The sequence below is a fragment of the Schistocerca serialis genome, chromosome 2, assembly GCF_023864345.2.
Source record: "Schistocerca serialis cubense isolate TAMUIC-IGC-003099 chromosome 2, iqSchSeri2.2, whole genome shotgun sequence".
In the NCBI taxonomy this organism is placed as follows: domain Eukaryota; kingdom Metazoa; phylum Arthropoda; class Insecta; order Orthoptera; family Acrididae; genus Schistocerca; species Schistocerca serialis.
In genome coordinates, this window is record NC_064639.1 from 171567675 (window position 1) to 171592887 (window position 25213).

Consider the following 25213-nt stretch of genomic DNA (forward strand, 5'->3'; position numbering starts at 1 on the left):
TACAAGAGCGGCACGCAGGCTGTGGTTCATCGTTGGCAAAAGTGCATAACGAATGGTGGTGACTATGTGGAAAAATGATACTCTGTAGGTGATATATTGCTCTGTTTAGCCGTGTTGTTTGGTCGATCTGGTTCAGACGTCATTGTGACCATCTCATTGAAGTACTAGGGCTATTCGGAAAGTAAGTTCTGATTGATCGCAAAATGGAAACCACTTTGAAAATCAGAAATATTTTATCTGCAACAGTTAGCTACAGCTTCCAGCCACTGCTCTACATAGTCACCACTCCGGCTTAGGCATTTGTTGTAGCGTTGTACGAACTTTCCAATACCCTCGTCATAGAAGGCAGTCGCCTGTGCTTCCCGCCAATTCTCTACGCTCAGCTATAGCTCGTTGTCTGTGCGAAAATGTTGTTTTCATAGCCAGTAGTTAGTGTGAGCAGAGATGAAACACAGGGGGAACAATTACGGGCTGTAGTGCGGGTGATCAAACACTTCCCATTGGAAACGCTGCAGGAGCATTTTCATTGCCCCTGCAGATTGCGACCGAGAGTTGTCACGAAGTAGGAAACGTATGACAGTTCTGTAATGTCGGCTGCATAACATCTGGCGAAATCTCTCACCTGCAACTCATACTTGGCGGGAGACACTATTTTCTACGCATCTTTACGTGCTCACCATGCGCTCAGAACTGAATAGAGCGAAGTGATGTAACGGACAGGCATACTAGAAACACTGTCGAACACATAAGCCTATGTGTAAAAGCTAGATTTTCACAGTGGTTTCCATTTCTTGACCGATTGGAACTTACTTTCCGAATATCCCTCGAAATTACTATTATATTTATTACGAGTACATAAGACCTGCTTATTTTTTCTTGGAAGTTCGATTTCCCAGTGCGAACAGAAATTGGAGGGCTTATAATTTAAAATTTCACGGTTACAGGATTTTAACTACGCCAATTAATCCCAGTTTCTTATTACGTAGGTACAGCCGTGAGCGAAAGATATTTTATCGTAAAACATTTGTCATGAAAAACTTCAAAATAGTTTTATTTGGTGTGATCTGAAACCGTTATTCTCTAATAAATCGATCCGACTTTGGACATTATTTAATCTGAAAGATTTTTCGTATCTCCTCCTCCGCTCAGATCGCACATAACGGTCGTTACAATATTCCAACCTTAAGTGCAGTTTCTCAGAGCCTGCTGCCAGTGGATTATTGCAATTTCGCTCTGTCGTAGTTGTGGAGTACTGTAAAGAACATAAAGGTCTCCTCAACCAAAAGGTTGGTTTGAAATCCTCGGTGCTTTACTATGCATGGTCCTGTTGGAACTAGTAAGCCCTTCAGATTTTTGAAAGAACTTACTCAGGCACTACTACCAACTATGTTGCAACAACGCTTTCTTCACGCACACAAATCATTTTCAGAGGCGAAAGAAGAAGAAAAAAAGAGAGAGAGAGATAGAGAAAACAAACACTAATCATAGGTCCTGCTGTGGATTGAAAGCGCAAACTTCAGGTTTGCAGTCTGGTCCTTACCTATTTAGCGACCGAGCCACTGGAAGGTTCACAGTTGTTGGTGAAGTGTTTTAGTTTCTCTAGTATCTGTTTTAGCTCATTAGGAGATTCGCTGATGACTATGACAACACTGAGACTAAAACTGCTGAGATGCAGTGTTTCTGCCTCTACTCATTCCGCTAGGAGCCCAAGCCATCTCCTAGCAGCGGATAGTACCGTGATACTTGTCACAACTGCAATTACGGATGGCAAAATTATGTAAAAGCCAAAACCATCGAAGGGCCAATACTTTCTGCCAGCGAGAAGGCAATTATTACTCTTTCGTCATGGAAGCGTGATGATCGCAGACAAAGAATCGGCGGAAAATGTGGGAATACAGCTATGGGGATGTACCGTGAAACCAGTAAGGGAGTCAAGACAGCTTGGACTGGTAACTGTCTTGGGCGAAGCACGTCAGCTAAATAACAGAGAAGATAAACGAGCATAATAATTACGTAAGGCATAATATGAATTACGAAGTCTCGTTTGCACAGTATAATCAATTAATCTCGATTTCGAAGCATCCATTTCATGGTCTTTCTGTTAAATCAGTCATTATAATTATTTAGCGTACAACATTCCGCTACTAGTTCGTGACTCTCGCTTTCATTAGCTGGTATCCTTATCTGAACCATCCATAGGCAACGTAGCAGTCATAAAACTAAGTTATCACGATCAAAAATTCTCGGCTTACCTTTACTCCAATCTGTGTTTCACTATTCCATGGCATTGTCGTTGCTCCACCAGTGTGACTCTTTTTCTTCAGCTGCACCTCAGACCGTTTTGTTATCACGCAAACCGATATTTAGTACAACGCTCAATCCAGTGAATAATAAGTTCACAACGTCATCTGAATGCAATGAGTCACCAGCTCTTCTTTCTCATTCCGAAGATAACAACACTTGCCGTACTGCCTGTTGGTTTTCATCTCCGGATCGGCCGACGTTTATTTAAGATTTTTCTGACGTTTCGCCATCATGAGAGGCTGGCATTGTCAAAGAAGAAACGTCAGGTCCGGCTTTTCTGCCGTACATCCCCAGAATGAGCGACACAGTAAGTTTATATTGCACAAACTCGACGTAAAGACTGTTTACAATCCGACCAAGAAGATGGAAGTGTACTTCAGATCGGCACAGGACAAAAGCTACCCACTTGCAATATTGGGATTTTATCGCATACCTTGTACATGTGGAAAAGTCTATGTTGGACTGAGTAGGCGATCCCTCAATACTAAGATCATTGGTGGTTGCAACAAGTGCAGAAATCATCTGTGGCGGATCATGCGATGTGTGTGACCAACTAAATAATGAAATTCGCGGACACGCAGATTCTCCCTCTGGAGAAGAGCTATCTTTCCTTCTTCCGCCTTCGTCTCGAATCTGCGCGGTGTCGGCATGGTTAATTTAAGGGGTGGTCGGACGTCCTTCCTCCTCCCCCCCCCCCCCCTCCAACAAAAACATATGTATCATTACTCATGTGAAAGTGCGCGACAGTTTATTAAACGTTTGCGAATCGTGTACCTGAGGCGGGACTCGAATATTAGTTCGAAATTCCCCTAGTTGGATGTGGTTAACAGCCTAAAATCTACATCCAGGCTGAAACGCAAACCGACCCTCTTCGTTAAACCGCGGGTGGATTCGAGCCTGGGCCGTCCCAAAAATGGAGCTTAAACACGCGCGGTTATCCGGGCGTATAGGCAAAAAAATCACCACGGCCGTTTCTTCAGGAACCCGTAGACATTCACAAATATGACAGAAGTTTTAACAAGCAGAAACCCTCAAGGTAAACGGATCTCGGATGCAGAGAACGTTGCAGGTAATAAGAAGAGAAACACAGGCGGCAGTGACGAAGGAAAAATCCTCAGACATTTGCGAGACAGGTACATTATTATAATCTCTGGCCACAACATCGACTTCTGTCCGCAACCAGCAACGGAGGGTGAACTTTTGATAATGCAGCCACTTGTGCTGGCGAAACATCGGAAAAATTGTTGAACAAACGTCGACCGAAGATCCTGGGGTCTTAAAACGTGCCCACGAAAGACTCGGCAATTTTTTATACCAGCACTTTGTTGTGTTGAAGCAAATATTTACATTAGTTGCCTGCATGAATTTATTTTACGTATGCCATGTTTATGCCAACAGGTCCATGAAACTGTTATGGAATCCATTCGGGCTGCTTCCCGTTTATACATGAATCAGGTTATTAATCTGTTCTGGTGAATCGCCTCTTCCAAATCCTTCAAGTAGGTCAAGTTTCCCTCCATTCTTCTCGACATGGACTACCTCTACATCGTCCAGCAAGATCACATGTTGTCATTTTTGGAATTGGCTTAAACAGCTGAAGACTCTTAGTTGTCACCTGAGGTTGTTAGCTTACAGTTCACTGGGCAAATCATTGTACTAGACTTCAGCTGGTGTGATAACAAGTGGGCAGTCAGACACACTGCTGAAGAAAGAAGGCACGTTGGTGAAGTAGCAGTACTGTGATGACAAGGAACAGAGGGAAATAAGTTGGAGCTTTTGAAGTATGACGATTTTTTATCCATAAAGCTTTAATTTATCACCACCGCTCTGAAAAATTCACGTTCTTCTGACTGGTGATTTGCACATTGACTTCAAATGATGTGAGCATGACACGTGGCTCTCGAAACACACTGCACTGCGTTAACATTACTGCACTGTGTGTTGTATGCTAAATGGGTAAGACAATCCATGTTTCAAGTTTCAGTTACAGGTGAAGTCATCACATCGTCACATCATGAGTGTGAAATGAACATGGCTCAGGGACGCTCGCAGATCTGTGTTTTCACACGTAATAAATTTATGAGAGCTGTCATTGAATATGGATCGATACCCTGGTAATTTGGATGGACAGAGTAAAAAATGAAGAGATACTGAGAAGAGTGGGAGAGAAATGACAGTTGCTAGATGTAATAAAAAGAAGAAAAAGAAATTGGATTGGGCATATGTTAGGAAAAACTGATGGACTGATAAAAACAGTTTTAGAAAGTTATATAGAACGGAAAAGGAAGCGAGGAAGGAAGAGATTTCAGATACTGGATGACGTGATGGACGGCACAACACACAGCAGCCTTAAGAAGGAAGCAATGGATCACAGAAAATGGAGAGGCAAAGTACCTGCTAATATAGCAGATGACTGATGATGATGGCCCTGGTAAGGACTCCTCGCCTACTGTTGAATCTGTACATCGCAGAGGCAAAGTGTGAAATGAAAGATAGGTTCAGAAATGGGATCAAAATTCAGGGTGAAAAAATATCAGTGATAAGATTTGCTGACTACATTTCTAACTTCAGTGAAAACTAGGATGAATCATGGGTCATACTGACTGTAAGGAACCGTCTACTGAGCACGGAACATGGATTAAGAGTAAAGCGATGAAAGATGGAAGTAATGAGGAGTAGCAGCAATGAGAACAGCGAGAAACTCAATATCGAAATTGGAGACCAAGAAGTAGACAAGGGAATTCTACTACACTGTACGCATATTAACGTACGACGGACGAAATAAGGAGTTTATGAAAAGCGGACTAGTATAAACAAAGAGGGAGTTCCTGGCCAAAAGAAGCGTGCTAGACTCAAACACTGAGATTAATAAGACGAAGAAATTTCTGAGATGTACATTTACATCGCAATGCTGTATGGATGTGAATTACGGACTGTGTGGAACCAGCAAAAGAAGAAAATCGAAGCGTTTGAGGCTATATAAGGATGCTGAAAATTAGGTGGACTGATGAGGGAAGGAATAATGAGATTCTCAGCGAGGAGAGTATCATATGGAAAACACTAGCAATAAGAAGGGACAGGGTAATGGAACACAGGTTAAGACATCATGGTACTAGAAGAAGCTGTGAAGCGTAAAAACTGTAGAGAGACTGAGATTGGAATATACCCAACAAATAATTGAGGAGATAAGGTGTGAGTGCTACTCTTGAGATGAAGAGGTTTGTACAGGAATGGACGTCGTGCTGGGCAGTGTCAAACCAGTCACGAGACTGGTGATCCAACCCCCCCCCCTTCCCCCTCCAAAAAAAAAAAAAAAAAGTCTTGCTTGAAACAGAGACTGTGCAACTGCAGAGAATCTCTGTAGCAAGCACAATACATCTGTTCACTGCTCGAAGATTACGTACCTCCACCGCAAGCAGAGCAGCAGATTAAGTTACAGATTCACAACAGTTAGAGATGGAAATGAAAAGCACCATACGGCCTCACAAGAATTAAGACTGAGGCACATAAAATGAATCATAAAATTAGTATAGAACAACATACTATTTTCCGAAATTTCACTCTAGTCAAGCACAAAGCGTAACTTTTGGACCGGTACCAACGCACTATGAAAAAGAAATACAACAATTAAGAAACTATCAAGCACAAAATCAAGAACGTTTGATTTAAGGCGACACCAGATTTAAAGAAAAGAACGAGAGTTAGTACGGTGAAAAAGATAATAAACAGTATATTCAAGCGATTAAATAACTAACCGTCAGTGGGGTTTTCCAGCAGTTTATCCTCAGCTGACAGACGAATGTCGGGATGTGAAATTCTACCAACCTGTAAAAAGAAACACATTATCCGTCTAAAGAAGTTAGATGAAAAAAACGAAGATACAAGTCAATATATGAAATAAAATGTGTCTCAAGAGAAAAAATGCCGAATTTCTGTCTGTAATTTCTGTCAATTATCACAAACAAATTGTCTCCAGTCTATCAATTGCGGTCCATTATGATCATCCTCAGATCTGTCACGAAAAAGAAACAAAATACAACTGCTAGACAGTCTATATCTGTAAACAATAAACTATAAAATTATAAAACGGTACTAATTTCATACCTATTTTTATTTCAAAACATTTCCATGGATAACCTCTCATACTGGCTTTTGATCTCGTTATGGACATCTACAGAAATTTATCTAAGGGAGGAGAAGGGGGTTAGGAAGGAGCAGGATTCTGCAAATTTCTTTCTATAGCTGTGACAGTACGAATTAAATTTTACAGGAGGTACAGAACGTGTATTGTAAATATTTATTGTAGTTAGATTATTATGACACTAAAAGATACACATAAATCATTAGCATGTACGCAATACATCTTTTTATAATATTAAGTCGATTATTGATGCCGCCTTTTTCATCTCAGTGTTGTGAAATTATAGTCTCATTACAACTCTGCGTTCGTAATTCCTACAACTTACCAACAAAATGACCAACAAGTTTCAAAATAAAAGTATAAAATATTCACAAATGGTAATTTTGTTCTTATCAGTAATGTCAGGTTGATAGGGAAAACTGAAAATCAGACATACGAAAACAGCAGATCAACTGCAAAAATTCTGATGGACAAAGAAGATTAGCCAGTTATGACGTGCAACTGGCTAGAAGCTCTCAGAAATGGAGGTTTAGGACGCAAAGCTTTGATTCTATGTACAAACTGTTTAAGAAATACGTTTACAAACTTTGGGGTATACTCGTAAATCTGAAATAGGGAAAAAAGGCAAAATGAACATTTTTCCAATTTTCCAACATTTTAAAGTTGTAAAGAAAGTATAAGGTCAATACATTCAAAGTAAAAATCCTCAACTAAAGTCTGTAACAAATAACCAAAATAAGGCTAAATAATCAATAAATAAATATTTTATGATAATTTCGGTACAAGTCAGTGTGTTGCACTCATTGTGTTACTCGATGGCAATGTGTTGCTATGGGGACATGTTTACATTTGACATTCGTGTGATTTGATGTCAGTCTACCCTGAACGTTTCACCTGTGTCGTGCTGAGGCACCTGTTAAGTGTTCCATTTAACCACGGAAAGATATTCATTTTATGAAACATGATTTTTATTTGAGGTCAAGCATACGATAATAAACGAGAGGCTGAAACAAAACGCTTTTTCCGTTAGAAAACACTTACTTCATGCAACCTGGTGTTTACTGTCGCTTTACCGATAAACGAATCATAGCGACTGTGAAGATCACAGTACTTCTGATCTAGGTCGGCAACGAAAAAGCTAGAAGGGACTAAACCTGCAATTTCGTAGAATCATAATCACTTCTAGGAATGCATGAGAATTCTGCACTGAATAAAAATTCTGTGTTCCAGATTCCAGGCAGAGGCGCCTCTGGACCTGGTTTGCTGGACTGAACTCTTTCTCATATACATTGCTATTCACTCTTCATGTCTTTTCAGAGAAATGGCGCAGTACTTTTAAACATAATTGCTTTTTTATTTCAGCGTTATAGCTGCATAAAAAATTACCTCGTGGAATCATTTACTACTACTAAATATGACAGTTACCTGATAAATTGATGATATACATAATTATCGCCTTTGGGCAATTTTTGAAACAATGGTCGATTGATTATACGCATTGCCTTATATTCTGTAGTTCCCTTTTAATAAATTAAAAACTTTTTTCGTAATAATAAAATCCAACTGTTTTCAAGTTAGTTACGTGATGTGCAAAAGAAGAACAATGAAAGCCTCATGTGCTCTCGGCAAGCAAATTCAGTCTAAGGTAAGAAATGAATAACATTTGTCAGGTGGCCATTGTGGCCCAGCGGTTCTAGGCGCTTCAGTCCGGAACCGCGCTGCTGCTACGGTCGCAGGTTAGAATCCTGGCTCGGGCATGGATGTGTGTGATGTCCTTAGGTTAGTTAGGTTTAAGCAATTCTAAGTCTAGGGGACTGATGAACTGAGATGTTAAGTCCCACAGCGCTCAGAGCCATTTGAACCATTTTTTAAAAAATTTGTCGGTCATGAGGAATTCCAACGTATTCAAACGTTGCGACTGATTGTGAGTTAAGGCAAACAATGTCGTCATCTCCACAGCGGTGTGGTCCGTTTTGTAACTACGCTGAGCTCACGCAAGTCATGGGATACCTCCTACCATCGTGTCGGACCACCTTTTTCCCGGTGTAATGCAGCAACTCGACGTAGCTTGAATTCAAGAAGTCGTTAGAGGTCGCCCGCAGAAATATTGAGTCATGCTGCCTGTACAGGCGTCATTAACTGCGATAGTGTTCCCTGTACATGATTTTATGCACGGACTGACCTCTCGATTATGTCCCATAACCGTTCGATGGGGTTCACGTCGGGCGCTCTGTGTGGTTATATCATTCGGTCGAATTGTCCAGAATGTTCTTCAAACCAATCAGCTCAGTGACAGGGTGCATTGTCACTCATAAAAATTCCATCGGTGTTTGGGAACATTAAGTACGATAATGGCTACAAATAGTCTACAAGTAGCCGAACATAACCATTTCTAGTCAATGGTCGGTTCAGCTGGACCAGAGGCCTCAGTCCATACCATTATGGAACCACCACCAACTTCAACAGTGTGCCGCGCGGAGTGACCGCGCGGTTTGAGTCGCCATGTCACGGATTGTGCGGCCACTCCCGCCGGAGGTTTGAGTCCTCCTTCGGTCATGGTTGTATGTGTTCTTCTTAGTATAAGTTAGTGTAAGTTAGTTTAAGTAGTTGAGCCATAGTAAAATTTGCTGTTTTGGAGAGCGCGCCGCAGCGCGTAGTGTAAAGCGGTCGCCTTCCGTTCTAGCGGTGGCGCTGCTGTGGCAATCGCAGCTTTGGTGTCTCCCTCTGGTGGGAAAGGGGAAACGTTCCCTGTTCACGTGCATTTAAGAGGTGCCATGAGCTCGGCCTGGAGTTAGTCTGCGGTAGTCAGTCGGAGGCAGTTGGTCAGCCAAGTCAGACTGTCAGTCTCGGCGAGTATGGTCAGTTGGTCAGCCGGATCAGTATGGGCCAGTCAGTGTCTGTCTGTCGTCCGGAGAGCTAGTATGTGTTAGGCCGCCAGTCTGCTCGAGTTTGCTCAGGCAATGGGCATTGGCGGTTGGATGGATCGGTTGGTCGATCGTGCACTGAGACACCAGATGACTTGTCCGCCTGGAGCGTCGGCGCATGTGAGGTCGCCACGTGAGTCCAGTGGGCCGCGCCGTATAGCGAGGGGTAGTGGCTTCGCGGCCGGCACAAGAGCAACAGGAGGCAATCCACGACATCGGTCTGGCCGGGGCGAGCTGCGACGCCGTGACACGGGAGATCGGCGCGCCTTCCTGCGTCCGTTGAAGCGGCTGGCAGCGACGGTTCGGGAGAGCGTTTTGGGGTGCTGCGCCACGTCTTTGCCAGGAATGGCAGTTATTAGAAGTTATTAGTGATATGTTGTTTCAGTTACTTGTTAAATTCTACTTGTTTTCTTGGTCAGTCTATCGTCCCCAGCTTGCTCGTCCCGTCCGCATTTGTTAGGCAGTTAGTGTCTGTCTGTCTGTCGGTCGGTCTGCCGTACGTTAATAGCTGCCTCTGTCGTGTTTGTCGGATTCAGTGTTAATGAATTTATAGAATTAAGGCAAGGGCCGAATTCCTGAAATATGTTTTTATGTTGCCTATCATCTTGCGAGGCGGTATATGTGTAACGGAGAGCATGTTGTACACTTTATGTAAGTCTGAATGTTATGGGTTTTATTTAAATAGTCATTTTTATAAAGTTGCCACCTTTCCACCGTAACGGCCCTTTTAAAAACAAATTGCACTTTTGGTGGAAAATAAGTTCTTAGTGTGAGTGTTTGTACCATTTCCATCCCTCTTACGGGGTGCATAGTTAATGTGTTTGTGTGAGTTGTTAAAAATTTTAGTTTAAAATAATCTGGTGTGTTGCAGATTTGCACCAGTGTAGTTTTTCAGAGGTCGTTGTGAGCGATCGTGAGTACGGACGTGTTGAAAGGGAGCGGAAGCTTCTCAGCCCGAAGGCTCCTACTGTAACAAAAAAAATTTTTTATTCTGCGTCTGAATAATTGTAACTTGATATTTCGAGGGTGCTTTTCTGCTTATAAATTTTAAATCTGTTTTTGAAAAGGCTTTTATGAATAAAATTTCCATTGGTTGAAATTTAATTTGTTTCCATCAGTTGCTCCTTGGCAATTACTTCCACGGACACATAGTGTGTTAATGTTCTTGATGAATCACTAGTAAATAAAGTAAATTCTTTAAGAAAAGATTCTGAAAGTAAATTTTCACGGTTCAGTAGTGTGTAAGTCTAGGGACCGATGACCTCAGCAGTTTGGTCCCTTAGGAATTCATACACATTTGAACATTCGAACAGTGCATTCTTGACAACTTAGGTCCATGGCTTCGTAGGATCTGTGCCACGCTCGTACTCTACCATCAGATCTTGAGAGGTGGCATGAGCCCCCTCTCATATTTCTATCTTACGATTCTCCTCTCTAGTTGCATGCGGTGAAATTTGCTATTCCTTCACACGCGGACTTCCCACGCAGCGTCTCTCGTCACCCGGGTGGTCCGGTCACAGGCGGGCTCTGCTAAGCCGACGGGTGTGAGGAAGTCGAGTGAATGCTTTGCAGACGCCGACATTGTCAAAAGACACGCCCGGAGTGGTCTGAAGTAGCGGCTGGGCTAGAGGTTCCGTTACTTCGCAGAATCTTAGCGAAAACACTTTCTGGCGGGCTACCAGCGAGGCGTGGGAATGACTTGTGTACCCAGGCAGTTGTGGCGGGAAAATTCCCGCGCTTTCTGCAAAATAGTAACTGTGATTGGCTTGCTCAGGGCATAGCTCCGTGACGTAGCAAAATCAGCGCAGAAATTGGCGCCAAGAATCTCCGTTGGTGGAATGGTAGTGCTCCGGCAATGGAGTGGAATTTTCCGCCGGTTTTCGAGTTGCTGATTGGAACGTTTAACCACGGCCACTGTGGTGGGGGCGGGAATGTTCGGTGTTCGGCATTGTACGGGTGCTCTGGGTAGTCGGCTCTCGCCTTTCGGTCGAGGACGTCGAAGCAACCAGCCATCGCCTCCGGTACGCCAGATCGTGTTCTGGCAGTTAAGAAGACAGTTTGGTAATGTATGTCCGCAGCACTGGCAGATAGGGATTTTCCTAGGTGATAATCAGAGCTCAGCAGAGCGCGCCTGTTCGTCTTTTTCTAACTTTGTTCTGTCTTGAGTAGCAGCAATTAATGTTGGGTTAGCTGTGTGTCTCTCTTAAGATTTGAGTGGCAAGGAATTGGCTCCACATATCACTTCGTCATAAACCTCACAATCTAGCTTAGGGACAACTTCACCTTCACAGTGTTTGTTTGTGTATCCAATTTGAGCCAATTTTATGTATTATAATTGTTCATGTGTTTTTGTTTATTATTTTGTGTTTAGTCTTAATAAATCATATTGTTATTTTGGACAGAACTTTCATTCTGGTAATCGGTAGAGCAATCCATCATTTCTCACTACGTTAATGAAACCTTCCTTTATTTAACTTATTTATCAAATTAAATTATTGCTGGTGCCAAACTCTTTTCTACTCCACTTGCAGCGTTGATTACAGTCACTTCGCGTATATTTTTTAATCCTTGTGCAACAGCAAAAGTCGGAGTTAGAATAGGGGGGGCTTAGAGCATCATTTACATATGTAGATTCTAGAATTTAGTGTTAAATACACTGCTAGCCCCGGCACCTCGCAATCTTACCAACTGAAATCGCGACTCACCCGACCTGGCCATGGTTAACCAGTGGCCTTGCGTCGGTCGTCTGCTACCATGGCCCAATAACGCCGAATTTCGCCTCACTGTCGTAACGGATACGTTCGTCGTACGTCCCACATTGGTTTCTGTGGTTAGTTCACGCAGTGTTGCCTGCCTGGTAGCACCGACAACTCCACGCAAACGCTGCTACCCTAGGTCGTTAAGTGAAGGCCTTCGGCCACAGTATTGTCTCCGGTTGGAGGTAATGGCTGAAATTTGGTATTCTCGGCACGCTCTTGACAATGTGATCTTCGAATACTGAATTCCGTAACGATTTCCGAAATGGAATGTCCCTTGCTTCTAGAGCCAACTAACATAACGCGCTCAAATTCTGTTAATTTCCGTCGTGCAGCCATATCACGTGGAAAACCTATTCACATGAAGCAGCTAAGTACAAATAGCAGCTCTGCCAATGTTCTGTCCTTTTGTACCTTGTGTACGCGATACTACCACCATCTGAATATGTGCATATCGCTTTCCCATGACTTTTATCACCTCAGTGTATTAGCGGTTCTAATGTCAAACCGTATTTGCGTCAAAAGAATAAAGAAAACCGCACTTGATGACAGGGTTTAGTTGCCGAAACGCCTCGTTTGTAAGAAAAGACAAACTACAATAATGGTTGACAGCTGTAAATGTCCTATAGACAATGGAAACCTAAGATTTTTGCTGATCGAAATGAGTAGTCAGTAGTTTCTGTGATGCAGTACATGTACACTACTGGCCATAAAAATTGCTACACCACGAACATGACGTGTTACAGACACGAAATTTAACCAACAGAAAGAAGATGCTGCGATATGCAAATGATTACATTTTCAGACCATTTACACAAGGTTGGCGCCAGTGGCGACACCTACAACGTGCTGACATGAGGTAAGTTTCCAAACGATTTCTCACACACAAACAGCAGTTGACCGGCGTTGCCTGGTGAAACGTTGATGCGATGCCTCGTGTAAGGAGGAGAAATGCGTACCACCACGTTTCCGATTTCGATAAAGGTCAGTTTGTAGCGTATCGCGATTGCGGTTTATCGTATCGCGACATTGCTGCTCGCGTTGGTCGAGATCCAATGACTGTTAGCAGAATATGGAATCGGTGGGTTCAGGACGGTAATACGTAATGCCGTGCTGCATCCCAACGGTCTCGTATCACTAGCAGTCGAGATGACAGGCATCTTATCCGCATGGCTGTAACGGATCGTGCAGCCACGTCTCTATCCCTGAGTCCACAGACGGGGACGTTTGCAAGACAACAACCATCTGCACGAACAGTTCGACGACGTTTGCAGCAGCATGGACTGTCAGCCCGGAGACCATGGCTGCGGTTACCCTTGACGCTGCATCACAGACGGGAGCGTCTGCGATGGTGTACTCAACGACGAACCTGGGTGCACGGATCGCAAAACGTCATTTTTTCGGATGAATCCAGGTTCTGTTTACAGCATCATAATGGTCGCATCCGTTTTTGGCCACATCGCGGTGAGCGCACATTGCAAGCGTGTATTCGTCATCGCCATACTGGCATATAACCCGGCGTGATGGTATGGGGTGCCATTGCTTACACGTCTCGGTCACCTCTTGTTCGCATTGACGGCACTTTGAACAGTGGACGTTACATTTCGGATGTGTTACGACCCGTGGCTCTACACTTCATTCGATCCCTGCGAAACCCTACATTTCAGCAGGATAATGCACGATCGCATGTTGCAGATCCTTTACGGGCCTATCTGGGTACAGAAAATGTTCGACTGCTGCCCTGGCCAGCACATTCTCCAGATCTCTTACCAATTGAAAACGTCTGGTGAATGGTGGCCGAGCAACTGGCTCGTCGCAATACGCCAGTCACTACTCTTGATGAACTGTGGTATCGTGTTGAAGCTGCATAGGCAGCTGTACGTGTTCACGCCATCAAGCCCTGTTTGACTCAATGCCCAGGCGTATCAAGGCCGTTATTACGGCCAGAGGTGGTTGTTCTGGGTACTGATTTCTCAGGATCTATGCACTCAAATTGCGTGAAAATGTAATCACATGTCAGTTCTAGTATAATATATTTGTTCAATGAGTACCCGTTTATCATCTGCATTTCTTCTTGGCGTAGCAATTTTAATGGCCAGTAGTGTATGTACTACATTTGGCGAGACACTCACTGTAACAAAATTTTAATGTTCTGAATATGATAGTTTGAACAATCGTAATAGGTCATCATTTTATACATGTGCGTACAAGACAAATAAAGTTTACATTCAAACTTACGATAGTGTGCTCCACAAACTTGACCATGTCAGTCTTATACAGGTTGTTGTAAAGTTAGGCCGATACAAGTTTTGCTTTAAGTCTGTCGCATCATGGGTCTGTGCAAAGATGGTGACGTTACTGGAATGTGGACAAGAAGCGAATGTGCATTGAGTGAGAAACCTGGTTTACAAGAAGCGATGTAGCGCGAAGCAACACCTGCTGGTGGACTGTTGAGATACACATGGGCACCTAAGAGGTTTTTTTTTTAGTCATCAGTCTTCGGCCTGGTTTAATGTGAACCGCCTCGAATCCCTCTACGGAACCAATCTCATCATCTCAAAGTAGCACTTGCACCCTACGTCCTCAATTATTTGTATGTACTGCAGTCTGTCTTCTCGCACAGCTTTTACCCTGTACATCTCCCTCTTGAACCATGGAAGTTTTTCCCTTGTATCTAACACTTGTCTTGTCCCTTTTTCTTCTTAGTGTTTCCCATATATTCTTTTTTCAGTGATTCCGTGTAGAACCTAATCGTTTCTTATCTTATCAGTCTATATGATTTTCGACATACTTCTACAGCACTACATCTCAGATGCTTCGATTCACTTCTTTTCCGGGTTCCCCTCAGTCCATCGTTCACTTTACACAATGCTGCACGCCAAAGGTACGTCCTCAGAAATTTTTTCCTCAGATTACTTCCAAAGTTCGATACTACGCTCAACAGCCAAAGAAACTGGTACATCTGTCTTAATATCGTATAGAGCCCCCGCGAGCACGCAGAAGTGCCGCAACACGACGTGGCATGGACTCGACTAATGTCTGAAGTAGTGCTGGAGGGAACTGACACCATGAATCCTGCAGGAATGTCCATAAATCCGGGTGTGGAGATCACTTCTGAACAGCACGTTGCAACGCATCCTAGATATGCTCAATAATGTTCATGTCTGGCGGGTGTGGTGGCCAGCGGAAGTGTTTAAACTCAGAAGAGCGTTCCTGGAGCCACTCTATAGCAATTGTGGACTTGTGGTGTGTCGCATTGTACTGCTGGAATTGCCCAAGTCCGTCGGAATGCACAATGGATATGAATGGATGCATGTGACTAGACAAGATGTGTACGTACGTGTCACATGTCACAGTCGTATCTAGACGTATGTATCAGGGGTCCATATCACCCCAACTGTTCACACCCGACACCATTACAGAGCCTCCACCAGCTTCAACAGTCCTCTGCTGACATGCATGATCCATGGATTCATGAGGTTGTCTTCATACCCGTACACGTCCATCCGCTCGATACAATTTGAAACAAGACTTGTCCGACCAGGCAACATGTTTCCAGTCATCAACAGTCCAATGTCGGTGTTGACGAGCCCATGCGAGCTTTCAGTCGTGCAGTCTTCAAAGGGTGCACGAGTGGGCCTTCGGCTCCAAAAGCCCATATCGATGAGATTTCGTTGAATGGTCCGCACGCTGACACTTGTTGATTGTCCAGCATTGAAATCTGCAGCAATTTGCGGAAGGGTTGCACTTTTGTCACGTTGAACGATTCTCTCCAGTCGCCGTTGGTCCCGTTCTTGCAGGGTCTTTTTCCGACCGCAGTGATGTCGGAGATTTGATGTTTTACCGGTTTCTTGATATTCACGGTACCCTCGTGAAATGGTCGTATGGGAAAATCCGCACTTCATCGCTACCTCGGAGATGCTGTCCCCCATCGCACGTGTGCCCACTATAACACCACGTTCAAACTCAGTTAAATCTTCATTACCTGTCATTGCAGCAGCAATAACCGATCTAACAACGGCGCCAGACACTTGTCTTATATCGTCGTTGCCGACCGTAGCGCCTTATTCTGCCTGTTTAAATATGTCTGTATTTGGATACGGATGCCTATGTCAGTTTCTTTGCCTCTTCAGTGTAATAGATTTCTATTGACCAGGAATACCCTCGTTGCCTGTGTTAGTCTGCACTTCATATTCTCCTTGCTTCTTCCGTGAAACAGTATTTCGCTAGTGTTACGCATACAATATGTATACAATAATCGAAAGCAAATATTATTTATTTACTTACTTATTTATTGCTTATTTAGCCTGACCAGATAAAGGTCTTAAGGTCCTCTCTTAAACCTGACAAGGGACAACACACACAAAAAATACTACATAGCTATCACAATAATTATAATTTGTAATATTAATAAAAATAATAATTAGCAATAATAGTAATAATCATAATAATAATAGTTGCACTAAAATGATAATAAAATAATGGAAGTATTAAGACTGAAGAATGATGTTGATCAGATTAGCACTTTTGAAACATTGTTTGGTATTAGAAGAAGCAGAAGGGATAATGAAAGAGGAGAGGATTGAAATGAAAGTGGCAATGGCTCCTTGGAAAAAAACAATTTTCAATAGGGAACTCTGTGGACAAGGGGAGGGAAAAATGGCGGGGAACGGAGGGTTGATAAGACTGAGCTGCAAAAAGAGAGCTATTGTGGTAGAAGGTGAACCATTGAAGTTTGGAAGGATTTTAATTCCTCCAACAGTTTGAGAAATATTGTTCTAAAGTTGGGTTCCTGATAAAGAAAGTGATTTAGAGAACACGGCAGTATTGTGTACCGAAAGAGAGAAGATTTTACTTTGTTGAAAACGAATATTTCTGCTGTGTTGCTCAGATAGCAGCGATAGGGTTGAAGATAAATAGGAAGGAGTGCAGTGATTGAGAAGACGGTGCAGCAAACATGGGCTGCGATAATTTCTACGCTTATCGGCACGTAACCATGAAAATTGTTCATAGGCAGGATTAATATGGTCGAAATAGCATACGACACAAATGTATCGCACACAAGCATTCATCACCAGTTCTAGCCAACCTGAGGTGTCATGCGAATGTCCATGGAGAATATGGTGACCATAATCAAGTATGGGGAGTATTAGTGACTCTACGAGTTTCTGTTTAAGCTCGAGGAGGAAATAACACTGTTCGACATGGGTTCTATTTCTGATATTAAAGTATGTGCTTCTACACCATTTTACCGTGGGGAACTCAAATATGTAAACAAAATATCGTTGTCAGGGATACTTTTTATGTAATATGTGTATATATATATATATATGTATATTCACAATTCGTGGCAAACGTTATAGAGAAATACGGGTATGTTGCCGCATCCAGTAGTGATAGAACGTGATAATTTCTTGTGCAACAGCAGGTGGGAAGAAACAGACATTATTAGGCTATCCCCTGCCACGCCTATGTCATTAAAACCACCTGAAACATCTCATTAACTCGAACGGCGACAGCCGGTCGCTGCCTCGGCAGTAAAGCCTCACGCCTCCTAGGGGCAGGTGCATCGAGTTTACAACAGTGGTGTTAGCAGCAATTTGCGTCAGTCTTAACGAGTGGGTGTTTTGGCTGACAAGTAACTGTCTGTCATATTTCCGAGCACGGTTGAATTTTTAGTTCCTGTGTGTAAATTGATTGAGCCTGGTGCTGAAGGTAAAACGACTGCTTGTTTTTACACATCGGCGTTCCTCTAGTTTCCTACTATTAATATAATACAGGTGTATTACCAAAGTGGTATTTTTAAATTTGCAGAAATGCCACGTCGTCGTGGATGTCGATATAAGCCGGACAACTTCTGCTACATCTGTGGGAAGTTCACTTTTGCCAGAAATAGAAAGAAAATTTCTTCAGTCATAAAGAAAGCATACAATCATTACTTTGGAGTAGAGGTAGGAGACCAAGATAAAGAATGGGCACCACATTTCTGTTGTGCTACATGTTACTGCAGACTAATTCAGTGGTAGAAACGTAAAGAGAATGTGGCATTGTTTGCTGTTCCCATGGTGTGGAGGGAGCCTAAGGACTGTGTTACTGATTGTTATTTCTGTCAAACAAAAATTCAGGGTTTTACAAACAAAAAGTCGAAGAGGCACATTGTTTACCCAGATCTGCCTTCAGCGAGAATGCCAGTGCAGCATTCCGACAACCTTCCAGTACCTTCAAGAGCTCGAGGTCAAATTCCGAGTGACAGTGAAATAAGTAGTACTGAAGAAATCACAGATGATGATTCTTTATATCACTGCACAAGTGAGTCATCGCCACATTTGTTAACACAGGCGGATTTAAATGATTTAATACGTGATCTAGGACTAAGTAAACAAAAGGCGCAGCTGCTTGGTTCAAGATTACAAGAGTATAATCTACTGCACCAAAGTACTAAAATCAGTGTGTTCAGGCACAGAGAACATGCCTTTATTTCTTGTTTTTCAACTGACGAAGCACTGACATTTTGCAATGGCGTTGCTGGCCTGATGAAAGTGCTGAACTTCAGTTATATTTCACAGAAGTGGAGACTTTTCATAGATGCATCGAAAACAAGTCTGAAGGGTGTTTTGCTCCATATCGGAAATAAAATACCCTCTGTTCCAGTAGCTTACGCTAGTTTGACAAAAGAGAATTACGAATTCGTACAAAGGATGCTAAATTCATTAAAATAAAATGAACACAAATGGAAAATATGTGCAGATTTCAAGGTAATTGCTATGGTACTGGGAATGCAACAAGGCTACACAAAGTATGGCTGTTTTCTTTGCGAGTGGGATAGTCGAGACCGAAATTCTCACTACGTGAAAAAGAAATGGCCTAGGCGAAGATGGAAAGTTGGCGAAAAGAATGTACAACGTGAAAGTCTGGTAGCTCCTGAATATATACTACTTCCACCGCTTCTCATCTAACTTGGCCTGATAAAACAATTCGTGAAGGCCATGGACCCAACAGGCTGTGGGTTCGCACATCTAGCTACCAAATTCCCCCGTCTTTCAGCTGCAAAAATAAAGGAAGGTGTATTTGTGGGCCCACAAATCAGGGAGCTGCAGAAAGATGCAAATTTTGAAGCATGTTTAACTGATAAAGAAAAAACCGCATGGGACTGTTTCAAGATGGTGTCGGAAAACTTCCTCAGAAGAAGAAGAGCTACTAACTACAAAGCAATGGTGAAGGATATGATCAAAGCATATCAGTATTTGGGGTGCAATATGTCTTTGAAGGTACATATGATGGACTCTCATCTGGACTACTTCACAGAGAGTTGTAGTGGCGTATCGGATGAACATGGGGAAAGATACCATAAAGACATTTCTACCATAGAAAGGCGCTATGAAGGGAAGTGGGTACCTTCTATGTTAGCAGATTATTGCTGGAATATCATTCGAGAGAAGAAAGATTCACAATACAAGAGAAAAAAGTGATGTGCATTACAAGGCAGTGGCTCATTGTTTGTCAATTTTCTGTAATTTCTCATGTCAAATAAATGCTTCAAAGTGTATACACAAAGGTTACTGTGTTATATGTTAGATCCCACCCTCCATTAATGTGATGAACTTATAACATCATAAAGATGTGCATTTGTTTGTCGAATTTCACCTCACGTTTGCTGCACTATATCAGAAACTGAAAAGAGAAATAAAATTGCGATTACTCATAAACTATCCCTGACAGAAAAAAACCAAAAACAGTTTTCAATTCAGCACTCAAAATACAACTAGGATCACAATATTATTTATCAGAAATAGAAAAAAAGGTTTTTTTTGTAGAACAGTGTAATTTTTTATATTTCTGTAATGAATGATGTGATGCTGACATTTTCTCACTGGCTGCAGTTGTGTGTTAAGTCCAGTCTAAGTGATGGTACAGAAGTATCCCCAAATTGTTTGAAGATGAAGAAATGTGATTTCTGTGCTGTTTAGGACTAAGGGTGGAAGAAATTCTCTGAACTGTGGAGTGATAAGTCTTTTGTGAGCGACTAAGATTGCTTGGGTTTTAGATGGGTGCGCAAATTTTTTGGGCTTACACTTTCGTATAACTGAAGGCGATCAGCATATAAACAATATTTACAGTGGGAGATAATATTCGACACATCACTAACATACAACCAGAAAATTAATGGCCCCAATACTAATCCTTGTGGGGCACCTGATACTACATTCTTTCTTTATGACCTCTTTGCGGGAGAAACCCGGCCACAGAAGCGACGCAGCTGGGAGGAACATCTCCAAGTAGACTGTTGGGTGGAACTTGCAACGTGACCACCTGATCGGTTAAGGGAGACCGAAAGAGACACTTAGGCTCCGCAACAAGGGGCAGATAGGAGGGAGTTAAATCTGCAGTTGGACTGTGCGTAACAATATGCTACTGCACTAGCGTCAGCCTTCACTCTGTTTTTTCCCTACGAGTAATGTAAATAAGGCTTGCAGTGGTTTGACCTCCCAACAGAGAGGATGTTACACCCTCAATCCGTGCCGCTCGAAGGATTTAATAGCCCCTTAAAACAGTCTCGCTGCGTCGGTGAGACTAAAATACTCTCGCTTTTTTTACTTGTCTCGAAGTGGAATGCAGCCTGTAGCGTTGCTCTGGTGTGTCATCATCCACATGGGCGAGGAGTTGTAAACTACACACACGCCTCTTCATGGAGACGCAAACAAGCTAGCGCTGCGTGAGATTCGCCAGCGAGGACGCATTATCGAAACCAGTTCAGACCGGACGCTGCGCCGGGGCGGCCAAAGTTTCTGTCTTAAGAGTGGTGGCTCAGCCGCATGTTGAAACTCAAATCACTCTGTGGAAAGGGGAAGTAGGCCGAAAAATACTCAAGAGAAGGTCTGTTCGCCAGCGAAACATTTTTTCTAACTATGGCCACCAATTATAGTAACCAAACTTTTTTTACCTCTGTGTCTTTGATGAAGTCTGCCTGTGCAGGTGAACGGTAGGTGTGTCTAGGCCGCTGTGTTAACAGAGGGTGGTCTTGAGGCGCTGTCGAGGAGGTACTTAATTGGTCTTTGCTGAAAATAGTTTACTTACGTTTCGAGAGTGAATCGTTAATAAGGTGCAGTTACAGCACTAATGGTTGTGCTACTTCAGCGTTTCAATACCGCCCTTCAAAGCACCTGTAGTTCTCACACAGGACACACTGCATATTTCACAATGATAATGCGAGAATTGCCCTAATTTAATCCTCGCACCACAGTAAAGATGAGTGAAATCAGTATTAATGTCAGTGGTGTTGAGAAACAGCTGATATCGTTAAAACTGAAATAAGCTCCACGGCCCGATAGAATCCTTATCAGATTCTGTACTGAATCTGCGGCTGTCTTAGCCCCTCTTTTAACTATAACCTGTTGTATATCACTCGAACGAAAAACCGTTCAAAAATGGTTCAAATGGCTCTGAGCACTATGGGACTCAACATCTTAGGTCATAAATCCCCTAGAACTTAGAACTACTTAAACCTAACTAACCTAAGGACATCACACACACCCATGCCCGAGGCAGGATTCGAACCTGCGACCGTAGCAGTCCCGCGGTGCCGGACTGCAGCGCCAGAACCGCTAGACCACCGCGGCCGGCCGAAAAACCGTGCCCAGTTCTTGGAAGCAAGTACAAGTCACACCTGTCTACGAGAAGGGTCTTAGAAGTGATCCAAAAAACCACCGTCCAATATCGTTGACACTGATTTGCTGTGCAATCTTTGAACATATTCTGAGCTCAAACATAATGAGGTATCTCGAATAGAACAACCTCTTCCATCCCAACCAGCATGGCTTCCGAAATCATCAATCGTGTGAAACCAACTCACACTTTTCTCACATGACACACTGAAAGCGTTGGATCAAGGCAGTCAGGTAGATGTAGTATTTCTTGATTTCATGAAATCCTACAGACTGTGTATGGCGAATCCCGTCAAATGGTTGGTCGCTGGTGTTGCATGTTCAGAGAAGGAAGGCACTGTATGGAGGATGAAGGCAAAGTAGGCGTCCCTCCACACCCACAAATAGAAACAACATTGATGCAGTACAGGACACGCTGTTAGCGGACAGGAATGACGAATTCCGTCAAATGGTTGGTCGCTGGTGTTGCATTTTCAGAGAAGGAAGGCACTGTGTGGAGGATGAAGGCAAAGTAGGCGTCCCTCCACACCCACAAATAGAAACAACATTGCTGCAGTACAGGACACGCTGTTAGCGGACAGGAACATAACGGCGCAAACGTGGCACCCACTCTGCGTATTGGCCGTGCTCAAGCCCATCACATGCTCCGTGACGTCTTGTGTTATCGAAAAGTTTCTTCAAGATGTGAGCCGCACTCTCGAGAAGTCACTTCTAAGCCAGTGCTGAGGTGGATAAGGCTGTGCGGCAGTTTCTTCCATCTTAGGGCACCGAGTTTTATGAGAGTGGTTTCTTCAAACTGATTTCACGCTACGACCCTGCCTCAATCCGTGCTCGACCACTGCTTCCCACTCGTGCTCCTCCACTCTTATAACTGCCATCTTGCTTCATATAACGTCCCACGTGCCCATTCACACATGATAACAGCACGCACTTGGCCACCACGTTGTCGATATACGTCCGTCTGTTATCGTGATGTGTACTTGAATAACTGCGGACACGGCGGTCTGCTGCTATTCTCCTCTTCTTCGGTGGTGTCATTCATTCTCCGCTGACTCCCCGTCCGTCGTTGAACTAGCACTGTGTGTGCATTCATACTGCATTTGTTTGTGTCACCTATTGCACTATATCCTTTTTCAAAAACAATGATGAAACTTACTTTCAGAACGTCCCTCATTGTTTGCTCTTGTGGTTTTCAGTTCAAAGACTGAATTCATGCAGCTCTCCATGCTACTCTATCCTGAGCAAGCCTCTTCATGTCCGAGTAACTACTGCAACTTAGATCCTTCTAAATCTGCTTAGTGTATTCATCATCTGATTTCCCTGCACGATTTTTACCCTCCGCGCTTGCCACCAATACCAAACTGGCGATCCGTTGATGCCTCAGAACGTGTCCTACCAGCCGATCCCCTCTTCTAGTCAAGTTATGCCACAAATCCCTCTTCTTCCCAGACCTATTCGGTACCTCCTCATTAGTTACATGATCTACCCATCTAATCCTCGGCATTCTTCTGTAGCACCTGTAGCACCACACTTAAAAAGTTTCTATTCTCTTCTTGTCTGTACTGTTTATCCATGTTTCACTTCCATACAAGACTTACTCCATACAAATATTTCCAGAAAAGACTTCCTAACACTTAAATCTATACCCGATGTTGACAAATTTCTCTTCTTCACAAACGCTTTCCCCGCCATCGCCAGTCTACATTTTATATCCTCTCTACTTCGACCATCATCAGTTATTTTGCTGCCCAAATAGCAAAACTCATCTACTACTTTGTCTCATTTCCTAATCTAATTCCCTCAGCATCATCTGATTTAATTCGACTATGTTCCATTATTCCCGATTTGCTTTTGTTGATGTTCATCTTATATCCTCCTATCAAGACACTGTCCATTCCGTCCAACTGTTCTTTCAAGTCCTTTTCTGTCTCTGAGAGAATTACAATGTCATCGACAAACCTCAAGGTTTACATTTCTTCTCCCTGGACTTTAATTCTTACTCCAGATTTTTCTTTTGTTTGCTCATTGTACAGACTGAATAACATTGGGGATAGGCTACAACCCTGCCTCAATCCGTGCTCGACCACTGCTTCCCATTCGTGCTCCTCCACTCTTATAACTGCCATCTTGCTTCATATAACGCCCAACTCGGGTTTTCTTGGAGGCGACCGTAAGTGAGTACAAAGACATTCGGCCACACACTGTCTTGGTACCGTCTGACGAGTACCCAACGGTTGGCTTGAGGTGTTATCTGCTGAGTGGAGTCGCGTGTCGGCTTATATTCTCGTTTTGCAGACTATTTTTGTGACAGAAGGCGGATGCGTAACGTAAGTTCTTGTCGAGTGCTCCCTCTCCATTCTTAACTACGTTGCGCCTGAGTTGTAGGCAAGCAGCTCAGCGATCTTTTATGTAGGCTGTGTAACGAATCATATGGGGGACACACCACGTTGCCTTGAGCATTAGATCCAGAAGGGCCGCGCGGGGTAGCTGTGCGGTCTGAGGCAACTTGCCACGGTTCGCACGGCTTCCCCCGTCGGAGGTTCGAGTCCTCCCTCGGGCATGGGTGTGTGTGTTGTCCTTAGCGTAAGTTAGTTTACTTTAGATTAAGTAGTGTGTAAGCCTAGGGACCGATGACCTCAGCAGTTTGGTCCCATAGAACTTACCACAAATTTACAAGATTGAGTAGGGCCAGTCTCGAAAGAGGAGTATCTAGCTGTGGCACTCCACTGTCTGGTCTCCCCACACTGGTAATCAGTTGTAATCAGTGCTGTGAGCTACATCTACATGTATGCTGCACAAGCAGAATGTCAGAGGGTACTTTGTCTACCTTTACCAATCACTTCCTCCCTTTCCTGTTCCATCCGCGAATGGTCGCTTCGCAAGGTGTACGGACCAAGACCTCTACTGTCAACAGGAGAGAGGGACATCTATTATTCAGAAATAGAGAATTGTCTTCCTAGGGCGGTGGCAGCTCAGTCGGGCCCCATCAGTGGTAGCAGGTGCGAGTGGTACGGCTCGTGTGGCAGCCGTTACGTCACGGCCGGTCAGTGCCCCAACGCACCGTAGCCGACGCGGTCGGCAGCAATCTGATCTCGAAGGCGCTTTCGTTGGAAATGGAAATGTCGTGTGACGAGGGCCTCCCGTCGGGTAGACCGTTCGCCTGGTGCAGGTCTTTCTATTTGACGCCACTTCGGCGACCTGCGCGTCGATGGGGATGAAATGATGATGATTAGGACAACACAACACCCAGTCCCTGAGCGGAGAAAATCTCCGACCCAGCCGGGAATCGAACCCGCTGAATATGTGCGACCAGGATACTCGTCCTTCAGAAATCTGCTCTCAAAGGAAACTCGTCTGCCCAAACGCGAAACTTGCGACTTGCGATAAAGCTCTACAGGATTTTTTTCGCGGTAGTGTGCTATCGTG

General features: G+C 43.5%; 1 protein-coding gene across 4 annotated transcripts in view; it reads right to left on the minus strand.

Annotated features, from left to right (window-relative positions):
- Positions 1-25213, minus strand: part of LOC126456883 (prolyl 4-hydroxylase subunit alpha-2) — a 334176-nt gene that overhangs the window by 107107 nt on the left and 201856 nt on the right. The window contains exon 2 of one of the 4 annotated variants that reach the window (XM_050092708.1): positions 6060-6129. The exons of the other annotated variants lie outside the window; for them this stretch is intronic. The gene's annotated coding sequence lies outside the window, so the exon portion shown is untranslated. The remainder of the gene's footprint in view (positions 1-6059; positions 6130-25213) is intronic. 4 annotated transcript variants of the gene reach the window in all.